At 36.8% G+C, this 16431-nt stretch overlaps 1 protein-coding gene and 1 long non-coding RNA gene across 3 annotated transcripts in view; one reads left to right on the top strand and one right to left on the bottom strand.

Moving 5' to 3' along the window:
- LOC122824498 (cadherin-20-like) overlaps positions 1-16431 on the top strand; it is an 80906-nt gene that overhangs the window by 18956 nt on the left and 45519 nt on the right. The gene's annotated exons all lie outside the window — the stretch shown is intronic.
- The window catches only part of LOC122824499, a 70203-nt gene continuing 54312 nt past the window's right edge, over positions 541-16431 (bottom strand). The window contains exons 3-4 of one of the 2 annotated variants that reach the window (XR_006369519.1): positions 5837-5929; positions 541-5754 (exon numbers count right to left, since the gene is read on the bottom strand). This is a non-coding gene — a long non-coding RNA (uncharacterized LOC122824499). Of the gene's footprint in view, positions 5930-16431 lie in introns of both variants that reach the window. The other variant, XR_006369518.1, reaches the window with a different exon arrangement.

Below are 16431 nucleotides of genomic sequence, written 5' to 3'. Positions count from 1 at the left end.
CAAATGTCATCTTCATAATAACACCTGGGAGAGCTGGCTATGCTGTGAATATGAGCGCCACGCTGATGCGGCCAAATAATCGGCGCGAAGTACAACCTCGGGGGGCGGTTGACTTTTACACAGCGGTGACGAGTTCCTGAGTGCATAATGAAAAGATCCGAGTGCAAAAACAGGAGGAAATACTGAAAAAAAAAAAAAATATTACCAAGAATTTCTGATCTAGTTTAGAGTGGAAATATCACTTGAAATTAGACAAAACTCCAAGTTACATATCAGGAAGAAATAGGAGCTTGTTTTAAGTTAAATATTCCTTTATATAGATAAAAAACTAATAGTTCCACTGGCAATGTTTTTCATTTATAAAATGGAAAAAATGCCTTGTTATGAGTGAAATAATCTACCAATGAAACTAAAACTTTTTAAATCCATATTAAGGAATGTTTACTTATTTACTCAGTCTTACTTGTAAGTTAGTTTTGTCTTATTTCAAGTGTACTAAAAAACATGCGCTAGAATCTGGACCAAAAATACTTGGTAATATTGAGTTTTTGCAGTGTTGGTTATGCTGTTAGCTACAGTCAGGCTGACTTCTGCTTTGCTTCGCTGCTCAGTTTCATATTCATCAAATGAAGAACATCCATCATGCTTCCTCTGCATGCGTTCTTCGCCGCGCAGTGATAAACACGCGTCAGGATGCGGAGACGCATCAATACGATCGATCCGCTGATGGATCACACCGGGGGATGAATTACTCGCCGACAATTAGCTAAACAGGTAGCGGATTGATCTACGAGCGGGAACGGATCCTCGTTAAGGGAATGTGACGCCGGGCGGTGGCGAAGCTGGAGGAAGAGAAACGCCGCAGAGATGCATCGAGTGTAGTGAAGGGTGAAGGGGAGGCAGGAAGCCTCCCTCTGAGACGACATATCTGTAACTCAGGATGACGCTCCGCAGGCCCCGAACGAGAGCGTTCCTCGGAGCGCCTGTCAGTTTGTGTGCAGGATGAAGTTTGACTTGCAGGGTTTCTGGAACATATTGTTTACAAAGTGCTGCTGGAAGCTGTCTGCGCGCTGCACAACCCGGGAACATTTTGTCTCTTTGCATGCGACTTGCAGGATTTGCCTGTTTGTTGTGGCACATTGAACTTAGGCAAATAGCAGCTTTTATGTGCTTTAATCCCGCAGCACATAATAAGTGTAAGCAGAGAATTTACCAGACAAATATGAGTTGAGGTCAGAGACTGGAAAACAAAACAAAAAGAGTCCATCTCCAGACAAAGAGTGTCTCTCAATTGTAATTACATTGCTTTCTGAATTAATTAGCTTCCAACAGAATAATACTTTTTAAACTGCACAGCTGCATTATCACCTGTACTTGTTTCAAGTCAATAATTCCTTAATATTGATTTTTTTTTAAAGTACAGCTTCCACTGGCAAATTATAAATCGATATTAAGTAATTATTAACTTAAAACAAGCTCCTGTTTTTTGCTGACAAGTAACTTTTCAGTTCATTTTGTCTTATTTCAAGTGCATGAAGGTTTTTGCATTTGAAAATACAACAAAAATACTTGGTACTATTTTGTGTTTTTACAGTGTAAACACCGAAACCAAGATAACAACTAACAACATCACTAACTGCAAAAACAAAACCTCACCAAGCATTTCTGGTCTAAATTCTGGTATAAAAACCTCAGTACACTTAAGATACACTAAAAAACTTACTTACAAAATATATAAACTTCTTCAATATTGATTTTTAAAAAAAGATCTAGTTCCACTTAAAACTGGCGATGCACGATATATCGGCCCCAACATCGGTATCGATGTAAAAATGAACAACCAACATTTCTTTTCATCTCATCGCTGTTTATTTCTGGTACTTCTTTCCTCAAAGTGTTGAAACAGTGGTAAAATATATATAATAAAGATACATATCACTCATCAGCCATAAAAACAATATTAATATTGGTTATTGGTATTGGCCCAAACTTTTATATTGGTGCAGTTTTACTTAAAACGCCCTATTTCATCGATATTAGGGAATTATTGACTTAATAAAGAAAGAAAGGAATGGAGAAAGGATCCCTATATATGCAATGCAATGACACTACAAACTGTTGCTTAGACTTTAAATTAGTCCACTAGATTTATTTATCCAATTTAAAATAAATGTGATTTATATCAGTTTAAAATAGACTATAAGCATCTTTCATCAAGCACTATATTGTAAAAACTGTATAATTCTCATTTATAATTCAGAAAAAAAACCAGAAGTTTAAGGAGTTAAAGAAAATCAGCATCACAGTGTTTCATCAGCCTGGTGGGCTGTCAGGCTTTACTTGCCTCCCTGCCAGGGTGAGCATTGTCTGTTTAATAATTTCAGCATTTTTTTATATTTGTCTTTTTAAAAAACTTTATTGTTGTTGTTTAGGTATTGCTAATTACCTCTTCCAATTATCAAGTGACATTTTTAAATTTACTATCAAATGTTTTAAATTCTTTGACTGAAACTTGTCAGGGTGCTGGATGCCGTAACTCGGGGCTTAGCAGGTTTTCTGGGGGAAACTGCATCATTTGCAGCAGTAATCATGAGGCCTGTTGTGTTTCTGTAATGAAAGAAATCTAATTCTGGCAACAACGGCAGGTGGAGCGCCGCTCTCCTGACAGACATATGCAGCTATAGAAAACCTCAAATTGTCGCCACAAATCATTATGTGAGTAATGAAACAGCACGCCCCGCACTCTGCTTCTGTCTTGATGGAGATGAATTAGAAGAAGAAAGAAAAATTGGACGCCGGAAAAAGAAAAAGCTAAATAAAAAAAGAGAAAGCAGCAAGACAAGTGTGACAAGAGAGACGGCGGCGGCGGGTGAGGAGCTTCATCCATTTGGCTTGGTGGGCGAAGACACAAACACATTCAGTCTGAGGGGAGTAAAGTAGACTTCAATCAGCTAAAAGGTGATAAAACGTAATTAATTCAATCACCCACACACACCGAGGCGCTTCCTGCACGAACGCATTCACACATGGGAGTTAATGGGAAGCGACGCTCGCTCTCTTTCTAAGCCTTTCCTTGTTATTTATCAGCTGCTCGTCTGATTCTGTGGTATCACAATGGGAATCGGCGCCATTAAAGGGCTGGTAGGTCAAGGAAAGGCTAAAAGGAAGGAAGGAAGGAAGGAAAGATTGGGAAAAGGAGCCAAAGAAGGAAGGATTGTTAAAACACAGGCAGACAGAAAGAAATAATTATGTATTGTAAAAGTAAGAAAGGAAAAGCATAAAGAAGGAAGGATAGAAAATGAGTGAAGGAAGGATAGACCATTTGTTCTTAGTCAAAGGATTGATTGACGGAAGGAAAGATTGAAAAAGACTGAAAAAATAAAGATGCAGAATGGAATCAAAGAAAAACAGGAAGACGAGAGAAAAGGAAACATTTAGAAACTGAACTGCTGACGGCTGCCGCCATCTTTATGGTGCGCCTTCTCCACCATTGATCCACGCCGCGGCGGCCATTTTTTCTCCAAATCTGAGCATCTCCAGAACCCAGCAGAAAGAGAAAGAGTTTGACACTGGGAGAAAGTGCAAAGTGAGGATGTACCGACTCTAAATACGAGCCAACATCAGGCTTCTCCTTGTCAGGCAGGTGTGAAATATGCACCGGAAAAATTAGCTGTTTGTCTGTGAAGTTGATGCGCAGAGATCAGAGGAGTGTAATTTGACAACGGGAGGTTAAAAAGTCTCTGAGCTGGAGTGAGAGACTCCATGCTCATTTGTAGAAGGAAGTATATCCCTGAGAACTGTTTGTTTCCCACCGGAGCACGGTGTGAGGAATGAGAACAATGGCCGCCGAGAGCGGAGTCGTGTTTCCGTCTCCTATGACAACCAGCCGCTGCGCTCCAGGGAGCGGCTGGTGTTACAGGAAATGGTTTGTCCTCCCCAGAGTAACCAGTGGATCACTGTCACCAGAGAATCCAGCAAATTACTACAACAACCTGAGTGGTGACTACAGTGGCTCCGAAGGGTCAAACTGCAGGTTCAGATTTAAGACTTTTAAAAACATTTTTAATGGCATCAAATGTAATTTAAGACCCAAAAAACTAAATGTAGAGGATGATTGGAGAAGTTTATTGTATTACAATCGTGTATTTAAAACCGGGAACCTGGCTTTGGGCCACAATAAGGGCAAGGAAAGAAGGAAGAAAGGAAGAAAGGAAGGAAACAAGAATTGTAAAAACACAAAAAAGAAGGAAGGGACAGAGAAAAGAAGGAAGGAAAGATGGATAGAAAAAACCAAAGTAGAAAAGCAGAAAGGAAGGAAAGAAAGGACAAAATAAAGGAAGGAAAGGAAAAAGGATAGACTGAAAAAACAAAGGGAATGAAGAAAGTAGGGAAGAATTAAAAATCGAAGGTAGGAAAGAAGGACAGAATGAAGGAAGCATTATAAAAAGGAGCGAAGGAAAGCAGAAAGGACTGTAAAAAGGAAAATATGCCAACTGATTAAGCTGAAATTTAAGACTACAAATATAGAAAATGTTTGGAGAAGTTTATTGCATTATAATCAGGCTGATTAACAACTGTTTCCCTGGGATTGTGCCAACAATAGAGGCAAAGGAGCTAGCTAGCAATGGAATATTAGCAGCTAGCTAGCGATAGCCTCAATTGCTTCAAGTCACAGATTGCAATGAAGATGTTTCAAACTTCTTGTCTGACAGAAAAGTTCTGTATGAAATGAACATTAATTAGTCCTGATACAACAAAATCTAAGACCCCCAATTGATGTATTTAAGGCTAATTTACTTTTTTTGTATGGATTTAAGATATTTTAAGGCCTTATTTTTGTTTTACAAAGCAGCTGAGCTGTTTGGCTAAACCTCAATAGCGTAGAAAAAGACTGATGTTAGCTTCTGCAGTAGTGCTAATGGCTCCCTGTGTATATTAATACATGTTAAGGTGTATTTGGTATTTGAACTATTAAAATAGTTGTATGCAATTTGTAGAGGCAATATTTGTGGATTTTCACTATTTGCAGTTTCTCTCCAACCTGGACTGAATCATTGTGAACAAAATTCTTCTTCCCAGTGAAATATATTAATTACTGATTGTATGAATCTGTTATTTACTCTGTTTCTGTGTCCCTTTAGGGGAGGAATCGCTCAAACAATTATATTTTATTTCAAACATTAAAACATTCTCCACGTTTCTTACCATGTTTTCCATATTTGATTACTGCCAAAGTTGTTGAAATCAAGACGTTTTACCAGATGGTGAGGATGTTCAAAACAAATAAATTCAGAGAATGGCTTCGACAACACAACAACATTCAATGTGAGATTTTAAAGTTTCAATAAAGCAAAGAAATGAGTGGAAGGTTCTGAAGAATCAATGACATTTAACAGTGAAAGCCATTTAATGTGACCACATTAGATTGGGTGATTCAAATCTAAGCATTAAATAAACAAATACATTCAATATTCGGTGGAAATTAAAAGAGGAGCAAGGTTTTAGTTTTACCATCTAACATTATTTTAAAGAGAAAAATTATGTGACTTGGCATCAGTTCAATACAATAAGCTGCAATGTATTGCGGCTTTTCTGTCATCCAGCTAGTCTAAGAGTATCCAATATTTTTTAGTGTCTAAGATCTATTTAATGAGCGTAAATGAGATTAGATGGTAAAAACAATATTTATAATAACAGATTTTCCCTGAGATACAGCTCAGCTCTATTTCTGTGCAGCAGCTGCCGATTTTTGCTCTGGAACAAAATAAAAGCAAGCAGTGAGAAATATTGTGAAGAGCGCAGGTTTCTGTTTAAATGTGGATAATTACTTTACCACCTTTCTCCGGCAGTTGCGTTGCTTTAATGCTCATAATTAATTTCATTATTTCCCGCCTTGGCTGTTGAGCGCAGATTAGTTCTGTCTCCGAGTCTGGAGGATGAAAAAAAAATAAATTACAAATTAAAAAACGCAGTAATTGCTTATGACTCTCAGAGCTCACGTTAAATTATAGTAAAGCCAACGAATTAGAAAATATCCAATTGCCTTTAGTTAAATATAAAACTGGCTCTTGTTTCTGCTGGAGCTTTTTTTTTTTTGTACTTCGGCTATTCAGCTTTCTTCCCGTCTTGGTACTGAAAATGTGATTTTATCCAATCTAAATATAAAGAAGTGGGACAAAAGTAAGACATTTGGATGATGTATAGTAAGGAAAGCAAAGTTTATCGACTCTTTACTGTCCAGTTTCTTTATCCAACCAACATTTCAACCTTATTCCAACTGCAAGGTTTCTCTTCCAAGTTTGATTTCTGATTAAACTCCGATATGAAGATGGTTTACCTGGTTTTAAAATGTTCTGGTTTACATTGCTGTTAATAATAATATGTCCAACATGGTGCTTTAGTGCAATCCTCTATGCTTCCTGTTTTTGGGAGCTGTTGCTTGAAATATTGTGAAATGTTTCTTTTTGTTTTTAAAGCTTTTCTTCTTGAACAAAATCAGAAAGAGAATGGGACAATATCTAGCAAAGGTGTCAAGATTGGAAATTGAAACCAACATTATTCTAGCTAAATATTTGCAAAAAGTGATCATTTAACCTTCCTTTATGGCTTGAACCAGAGGTAAATAAAGTTTATCCTTCTTTCAGTCTGGAGAATGTTCAGATTTTATTTTATTTCAGTAACTAAATATTGTATCACTACAACGGTGTATTAGGTCCGTTATCAGCAGAAGGAAAAATGGGTAAATTTCCACATAAAAAAAATTCGGAAAATTTCAGAGATTAATTTCAGAAATTTTCAAGAAAAAGACTTGGAAATTTCTGAACTCAAAAAGTTGAAAATTTGAGAGAGAAAATTCAGAAATTTTTTGATGATTCTCAGAAAATTTTAAAGTAGTTTTTAGAAAATTTCTGAGTCTCAAAAGTCTAACTAAATTTTTGAGTTGTTTTCTATCAAATTTAAACTCAGATATTGCCAAGTTATTTTTGTTTAACAATTTTGCGAATAATCTCAAAATGTCCAAAATTTACTTTTTTTTTTTTCTACAATCTAATATGCTGTCGTACATCACGCGTTCAGAGTGAACAGAAAAAGTAAAAGTAGTAGTAAAGTGTTTTGACTATAATTAATGTATCCCAAAGTGAATGTAGTCATGAAATTAAAGATGTACGACGTGGAAGAAACATCACACTTTTTATTTTACATCTGAATCTCAAAAAGTGCTTTCTAGTTATTCTCCTGCTTGATAGAAAAGCTAAACATTGAACATTCAGGCTGAAGAACATTTCTGAACTGAAAAGTGTCAACGATTATTAACATATTTGACACTTAAAATACTCCGTCTCAAACCGCTTCATTACCTACAACTGTTGGAAGAGTCAATATTTGCTCATTTTGTTGACTAACTTATTTTTGGGGAACCATAAAAGAGGGTTGTTGTAAAAGTAAAACAAATGTGTTGTAGTGCCTCCCGATGGGGTTTTGTTCTTGCCCTCCTCCCTCAGTCCCTGGTTTGCTCTTACTACCTTAAAGTGATGGAGTGCAGGCAGCTGCTTGTTTATTTTATTGAAGTGTGCCAAGTTAGCCATTAGGCAGCCATTATGCAAATGTGTTTTATTGTGATGTTGGTAAGTAGAAGAACAAAACGTCTGATCTGCAAAGGGAAGAGTTTCAGTTTTCAACAGGCAGAAGGAGCTACTGCCTCTGATGTGGCAAAGTTCCCCGGAAATAAAACCAGGACATTTTATTCCCATTCGCTGTTTATATGTGGGGTTTTTTTTTACACAATTCACACATATTCACAGCAGATAAACTACATTTGGACATTGCTTTTGTTTGCTTAATTCTCCAAAAGTCTGACAATTGATAAAAAAAAAAACCAATAACTTATGAGTTCCACTGGCAGATTATTTTAGACATTTTGCCCACGTTATAAATGTTAATCAGTTTATATCTTACTGAAATGTTACTTGCAGTTCAGCTCTGTATTATTTGCAGTGTACCAAGATGTTTGACCATGAAACGAACGAAAATACTTGGTAAGATTGTGTTTTTGCAGTATAGTGATGAACTTCAGGGTCACATAAAATGGTCACAAAGTCGGCCTTCTATCACCTGAAGAACATTTCCAGGATTAATGTCCCGACCAAATCTGGAGAAGCGCATCCATTCGTTTACCTTTAGTCGCATATATCACTGTAAAAATTGTGAGATTTAATATGAAAGTTTTCTTTTCATGATTCAATATCATTACCATGATTAACTGCACAAAATCACAAAATCTTGCCAAGTATTTTTGGTCTAACGTCATGTGGAAATATCTTGGTACACTTGAAATAAGATAAAACTAATTTACAGACAACCTTTCAGCAACATACAGGAACTTGTTTTGAGTACTTAATTCCTTAATATTGTTTAAAAAAAGTTATAGTTCCACTGGTAGATTATTTCACTTACAACACTGAATAAATGTTTTGTTATAAGTTAATTTATCTGCCAGTAGAACTGGAACCTTTTCACCAATATTAAGGAAATTATTGACTTAAAATAAGCTCCCATTTCTTGCTGAAAAGACAAAACTAACTTACAGCTAACTTTTCAGAAAGCAATATGAGCGTGTTTTAAGTCAATAATTCCTTAATATTGATGAAAATGTTCTATTTCCATTGGCAGATTATTTCACTTATAACAAGACATTTTTCCCCATGTTGTAAGTGAAATAATTCTCTATACTATTATACTTTTTAATCAAAATTAAAGAATTATTTACAGAAAACAAGGTAAGATTTAGTGTTTTGCAGTGTATTGATTAAAATAGACTCCTCTTACCTCCAATCAAGCCATGCACAAAATGAATTGTCACAAAAATCTGACATCATTTGTTAAATTAATAATCTGAACAATTATTTTGTTGTTGAGCTGGCAAAAATATTCGCAATTTAATTTGTCACCACTGATGTGTCGCTGCTTTAGAAGCCCAGTAATTTGGAGCGCTTCTCTTTAAAGACATGTCCTGAACCCTAACATCACACTCTGTTGTGTGGCGACACTCCCTGGCTGGAGGCTCAGTATGCGGCGAGCTCGGTGTTCAAAGGAAGAAAAGAAGTAATCTGTCAGCGGCAGCAGAAAATCTACCTGAGCGGCACATCAGAGGACAGGTTGTTAAGAACGGGTCACAACTTCAGTAACAAGATCTCCACACAGCTCCATCAGGAAGGATGAGAGCGTTACACGGGCTTCTGATGATGGCTCTTTGTACGTATTCGGGTTTAAATGCGGCTCAGTGGAAAGGCAGCGTAACGAAGGGTGACCCAAATAGACGGATGAAAAGAAGAGCAAAGATCACAAACAAAAAAACATGCTTACTGATGTTTTCATCTTAAGTTTGGAGATTTGAAACAAAGTATTGCCTCTTAATAATGATGGCCTGACTTCTTAAAGGTGTGGCACCATGTAAAATCGACTTTTCCTGAGCTTTACATTGTGTTATAATGTTATTCTCTTGATTGCATTGATTCTTTCGTGAATGTTTGAGAAATCCTTTAATCTTTATGGCAACCATTCAACTGGATGGACCTAGCCCCGCCTTCAAGGCGCAGCTCCTCCCCCACTCAGCTCCTTCAGACTAGCCAACAGCAATTAGCAATCATCTAGTGAAACTGCGCATCTATAATAGGAGCTACTTCTCAGAGCAACGCTGGCAAAAATGCTGTTACAGGGTTAATAGAGGAGCCATGTTGGGATGACTTCCTGGAGGCGGAGCTTCAGAAAGAGCAGGAGTTTTTAAGGAGATAGAGATCCAATTTCAATGAGTTAACTTATGAAATCACATTTCTTTTAAGTCATACTCGATATGTATGTTATTTTTATAACAACTGACGGGACCATAGTTGCTTTAATGTGCTATAAAATGGCTCTATGTGCCTGGAAAACACAAAATACTGGCCATTTTTGTGACTTTTTCTGAGCATAAAAATAAAGGCTCATTATGTGACAACAAAACTAGAAAAGTTTCCATTTTAAATGACCCACATGCAACCTGTTCAGTTGTAGCTGACAATTTTTCCACCAAAAGCCTCTGATGTCCAATAGGAAACCAAATCTTTCTGCTTCACGAGTCTCTGGTGCTTCTGATACTTTTGTAATACGCAAAAAAAATCTGACTCATTTCAAAGTGAAAAAAACCCTAAATATTAATATAGTAAGAGGTTATATATTAGTTTCTACAAGTTTTCTCAACAAAAAATCACATTAGTGAAAGAGATGTGGAGATAAAATGCGGCAATGCGGCTCACTTACACTCTGGAGGATTAAATCTGTTTTGGTTGGTTATGCTCTTTTTAGGTTTTAATGTCTTTGAACAAAAAGTCCATCTGAATTTTGAGTTGTGATTGAAGACCAATCGCTTTAACTGTAGAGCATGCAGAACATGTAATCTTTCATCTATTTGTAGTTTATTTTATGAACTTTAGAGTTTCATGTCAACCGCCTGGGAGCTAAATGAGCTAATCACTGAAATAAATAAACCTTATGAACCTTGACAAGTTTACAGTCGATGGATTCAACATCTCATTAATATATTCCAGGTAAAAACTAAATCTCCATTTGCTGTCAAGTCCTTGTATATGAATGAGCACAAACCTAAAACATGGAGAGGTTCTTTTGGGATGTCTGCCACTACATCCAGTAGGATTACACAAGCTGCATATTTTCCTTTGAAGAGCAAAACAATATCTCAAGGTTTGGAAATGGAAAGATTTTGGTTTAACTCAACAGGAAGTTAAAACCTCATGGCTTTAACCATTATGAAAGAGAGGAAAATAGAAAGATGTTAAAAGAGTTCAGAGGTTTCTCTATGGTAAACGTTTAGAATTGGGCGACACAAGGTGGAGGCAGTATCATGATGCGGAGAGGTGTCTTCAAAGCAGGTTTAAGTTTTCATATATCCACTTTGTAGTTATTTTTTAAAAAGCTCCTTTTGACGTTTAAATCCTGACTTTGAAGGAATTTATCATATTGTGACAAATTTCTTACTGTGATAAGATTTGTGATTTATTATTGCCATGATAAATTCCTAATTTGGATGTTTTTTTAGAGGGGTCTCAAGTATTCACAGATTTTAGTTATTCCTGGTCTCTAGCTAACACTAATAAAATGGGTCCACTGTATTTGAAAACATGAAAAAAGGTGATTTTTGTGTTCTTTAATGCAGTTTTTGTGTAATGTTTGATATAAAAGTGCCGTGTTTTTGAGATTTGAATTCAAGGTCAGCATTTGTTTGTGAGGCCTTTTATACAAGCACATACAGTCACAGTCGTATAATTTATCTCTAAAAAGATATTGCATCTTAAAATACTTTTTATTGCAACTTTTTAAGTACTGTGATGCATAATCCTTCAATTAGTATACTCTAAGACGTTTAGGTCAGAATTAGTGCTAACCACTAAATTTATCCTTCATTATGGATATTAACGGCCGTAATGAAAATATACAAACCACCTAATTTATGTAAACTGACTCACCTTAAAGGTACAGTATGTAACTTTTGTAAAAAATATTTTTTCTACATATTTGGTGAAACTATCTTGACACTATGAGACAGAAAATCAAGCTCTACTGCTTTCTCCCAGTGCTAACTAGAGACAACCAATCAGAGCCAGGGGGCGGATCTTAGCACTGCCAATCATCCTCGTTCATCCTCTCCCCCTTCCTTTCTGCTACAATACAGCTTTTTCCCCAGTTGTGAATGCTAAGGCTAGTTAGCATGGCCATCTAAGAGTTGTTTCTCTGCCATTAGCACATTTAGCTGCGTGTTCACGAGGATGACTGACAGCGCTCAGACCCGACTTCTGGCTCTGATTGGTTGTTTTGGTGCATTTATTAAGACAGCAATAGTAGCTCAGGGAGGAAGTGGAGGATGTTATTTTGTTATCTTTGTCATATTGTGACATGGCAACAGTTCTAACTAAGAGTTAGTTTTGACCTATTTCAAGTGTACCAAGATATTTACACTAGAAACTGGACAAAAATACTTGGTAAGATTTTGTTTCCACCCAAACCTAAAATAAATAATGAACTGAAACTGACTAAAACAAAAACTTGACTACCTTTGACATGTAAACATTAATAACAAAAACCCTTCCTTTAAATGGTTCAGAAAGTGCAATTAATTCTGGATATAGTGTAAAATAAATAATAAAGCACAACGTCACTCAGAGCATAAAGTGTAGATTTACACTGAATAGATCTGCCCTTATGGATCAGGAACATTCGTCAACTGTTTACGACAACTGGCAATGAGTCTCTATGATCACTGTGACCCACTTTTCCTGAATTGTTGAATACCTGAGGGCTTTCACACCTCTTTAAAATCACATTAAAGCATCTCCTTTGGATTTAAATATATACTTTGACTGGGCCGCTCAAAGAACTTAATTTAGTTTTTTGAATTTGAGCTTAATATCATTCTTTTTTTTATTTTTGGAAAAGAAAGTAGGATCCAAGTTTCCCACACCATCAGTGTTTGAGCGAAGTTTGAGATTCTGAACTAAAAATATGTGTTTAATTACATATAATTAACGATTTAGCAAGAGGATGATAACTTTTTCATTTAGTATCAAGATTTTTGAATGCACTCAATTTGTTTGATTCAAACATTCAGATGCTGAAAACAAAGAACAGAGGAAATACATTTCCCCAGTTTTGCCTGTCTTTGTTGAAAAGGAAGCTTTTGATGGCGCTTTTGTTACATTTCTAATTAGCAGCATTGTGTTTGTTTTGTTCAGATGAGCGACCTTCGGTTTCTGTTCTTCTTTATATTTAAAGCCTGACCTAAGCAGCAGAGTCATTCTTCTTAATAAAAAAGATCTTTATCTTTCTGCACTTAAAAAAAAGGTAATTTAAAACAGAATTAAAGGCCAGCAAATTGAATTTAAGGTAGTAAAATGGCCAAATGCCGTCTGCTTCCTTCGGTGCGGTTGTGCCTGCCAGGAGCAGGTACGGAAACGCTGCGGTGGCGGCGGCTGCCACTGAGATCAGTGTCTGTCAAAGGAGAGGATACACGGCTAATATGCGGCTGTCTAATCCTATTATATATAAAGGCATGGCTATGATGCTGCAGCCCAGGAGATGCACTCCTCCATCTTTGGACCTGGTTTCTATATATGGACTTGACATCAAGCGACAGAGAAATTCAGATTTCTCCTTTAAACTGCGGTATGTAATATGTTTTTTACATGTTAGTTAGCAGCCTTACATTAGTATTTGTTCCTCTACAGATTTCTTCCTTCGTTGCTGTTTTATTACATGTAAATGTTTTAGATCACCAAGCAAACTTTAATATTGGATAATGACAATAGGGATGCACTGATACACTTTTTTCACTTCCGATGCCAAAACCGATATTTAGGTTTTAGTGTCGACTGAAGCAGAAAGTCGATGTCTCATAAATGTACTAAATTACAAATCTGATAACTCTGCACCTGTACAGCATACTTAAATACACCAGTAGCTTCACAATCTTGGTCAAACGCGTAAAAAAATTACAACACTGCAAAAAAGCCAATGTCTTCTCGAATGTTTTTTTCCAGTTTCTAGTGCAAATATTTTAGCACACTTGAAAAATGTTCCTCGTAAGTTACTTTAGTCTTTTCAACAAGAAAGAAGAGCTTGTTTTAAGTCAGCAATTCCTTAATATTGGGGAAAAGGTTCTTGTTCCACTGGCAGATAAATTCACTTAAAACAACACAGTTTTTCCATGTTGTAAGTGAAATAATCTAGCAGTGGAACTAGTACTTTTTTAAAAAAATCAACATTATTATTGACTTTGAACAGGCTCTTTTATCTTCTGAAAGGTTACATAAGAGTTAGCATCTTTTCAATGCAACAAAGCTCTCCAGTTACAGCAATGTTCTTCTGTTTTAAGCTTCATAATAATATCACGGGAGCAGAAAATGAATTCCTTCGTAGCTCGTAGTGATTTATGCTGCCTGACTGAGCAGGAGGAAATTTAGTTTCTTATTCAAGGACACTGCTGGAGCACATGTGGCAGTTGACGGACGTGAATCCAACCTGTGAGCAGGCGAGTTCTTTAAAAGGAAGAGCTGATGCAGAGGGGGAGATAATCTCATCAATGAAGGGAAAGGTCAGCCAAAAACGGAGCTGAGATGGATCACATTTCGTACCATTTACAAAGTTTGGAGACGTTTTTTTACTGTTTACTGGAGATTAACAACATTACTGCGACATCAAAGCTTCAAATAGTAAAGAAAGTTGAATTTCTGCAGCCATATTTCTATAATTTTGCTCGTTCTCTGGTTATTGGTACTGCTGTTTCAACCCCAATCCAATGATCTTCCCTACAGTAATCAAGTTTTTCTGTGTAGCACATTTCAGCAACAAGGCAATTTAAAGTGCTTTTTCTCATAAAAACACAAAAATAAAGTCATAAAAACATTGTACAGCCACCAATTGAGAAACCAGAAAAAAACATATTTTGTCAAGTGCCATAATGAAAATGATCAAAACACACCAAATACGCCGCAATCTCAAAACACAAAGTCTTACTAAGTATTTGGTCCAGTCTCTGGTGCAAATGTATTCATACACTTGACTTAACTTATGGCTAACTTTTCAGCAAGAAATTGGAGATTGTTTTAAGTAAATAATTTCTTAATATTGATGAAAAAGTTCTAGTTCTGCTGGCAGATCATTTCACTGATAACACTGTAAAAATGTCTTGTTATGAGTGAATTTATCTGGCAATGTAACAAGTACTTTTTCATCAATAATACGGACGAAATAAAAGTCTTAGCGCTGTCAATCATGCCCAGAAGAGCTCGTCATGAATGCTGAGGCTAGGTGGCATGACCACAGAGGATAAACGGTTTTCCTGTAACTGTAACTTGTTTCTCTGCCGTTAGCACATTTAGCACGAGGTTTACGAGGATGATTGACAGCGCTAAGGCCTGCCTCTTGATTCTGACTGGTTGTTTTTGTAGCATTTCGTCAGACAGCGATAATAGCTGATCAAAAAGGTCTCTACATGGTGATAGTTTTAACAAATATCTAAAAAACATGTTTTATTAAAGCCGCATACTGCAGCTTAAAGGTTGCTAACTGTCAACCAGACCAGATGACACTTTGCTTAAAGGCTCCAAACGCGCCGGTAGGTTAGGGTTCTTGCTCGTCTCCAAGATTTTCTTTCAATCAGAAGAAAGATTTCATCAGATAACTTGTCCAAACTAATCCAGGTCTTGGAGTCCCAACTCCATGGTGGAGTACATCTGGTTCACTTTGCATAAAAATACTCCTTCAGGTAGAAAATATCCCTCCTGGTCAGTTCTTCCAATTATGAAGTTTAAAACTGTCACATTCTGCTCCTAATACATAATGCCAAACTGACTCTCTGACTGTAGCATCTCTACTAAATTTGAAAATGTCACTTCGGTGAATGTGGATGTGTCACTTATTCCCAGGTTCTGCATAGAGGATGGATTCTGGATTAATTTTCCAGCAGATAATGCCCACATCAGTCCCAGAAGTGTCACATCTTCAAACACTTTGGCAATTACTCCCAACTTCAGGCGTCTTCAGCCCGCTTTGTTCAGAGTTCGTCGCTACCAAAAACATTTCCAAGAGTGTTGGGGTAGTCTTTGTCACTTCCATAAATGAGGTATTAAAATTCCTCTTTTCTCTCTGAAGCCGTCTATCCAGCGTAATAAAGTAAGGCTCTCCGTTTGGAAACGAGCAGCGGCGGCGTCGGAGGGAACAACGCCTCCGGATTCTGCAGCACTGAATTCTGCCTTGCCGCGGAGCCGAGCGCAGCGGCGGAGTCATTAGAGCAGTTGGGGAGATGATTTCAGATCAATCTGTCAGCGGCTCCCGCGTTGCTGCCCCAGTGTTGCATTAATGGGGACGTTATTAAATCAGCACGAGAAACAGGTGCCAAATTTTACTGGGAATCAAGCTGCCACTTAAACCTTTGTTTCATCCCACTCTCCCAATTTTACGAATATTTTTTCCTCTCATAGTTAAAACCCTACCAGCACTTGAAAAAGAAAATTTTATCATTTACTGAGATGGAAGATAAAAGGTTTGCACTTCAATACATGTGGAAAGAAAACAAACCGTTTCATCCTGAGATGTAATCTAAACATAAAAGCTTTATCTTTGTAACTTTTCTGAACTTTGTTCCTGAGGTAAAAAAGGGAGAAACAGAGAATCAGAGTCAGCTGAAAATGATACGTTACATCCTGATGGAACAATTTAACTGATTTCTGAACAAGCATCCAAATTATTAAACGGAAACAGGTTGATGTTTTTTTTGTGAGTTTGGATTACTCAGATAATGTCACAGTCTCAAAGTGTTTCAGCATGCTTTGTTATTGTTTTAAGACATTTATTGGTATTTCTCGTTTTTATAAAGTTACTCCT

Source organism: Gambusia affinis, linkage group LG21, assembly GCF_019740435.1.
Source record: "Gambusia affinis linkage group LG21, SWU_Gaff_1.0, whole genome shotgun sequence".
Classification (NCBI taxonomy): domain Eukaryota; kingdom Metazoa; phylum Chordata; class Actinopteri; order Cyprinodontiformes; family Poeciliidae; genus Gambusia; species Gambusia affinis.
Note: the sequence above shows the minus strand (reverse complement) of the source record. Positions and strands in the feature narration are given on the sequence as shown.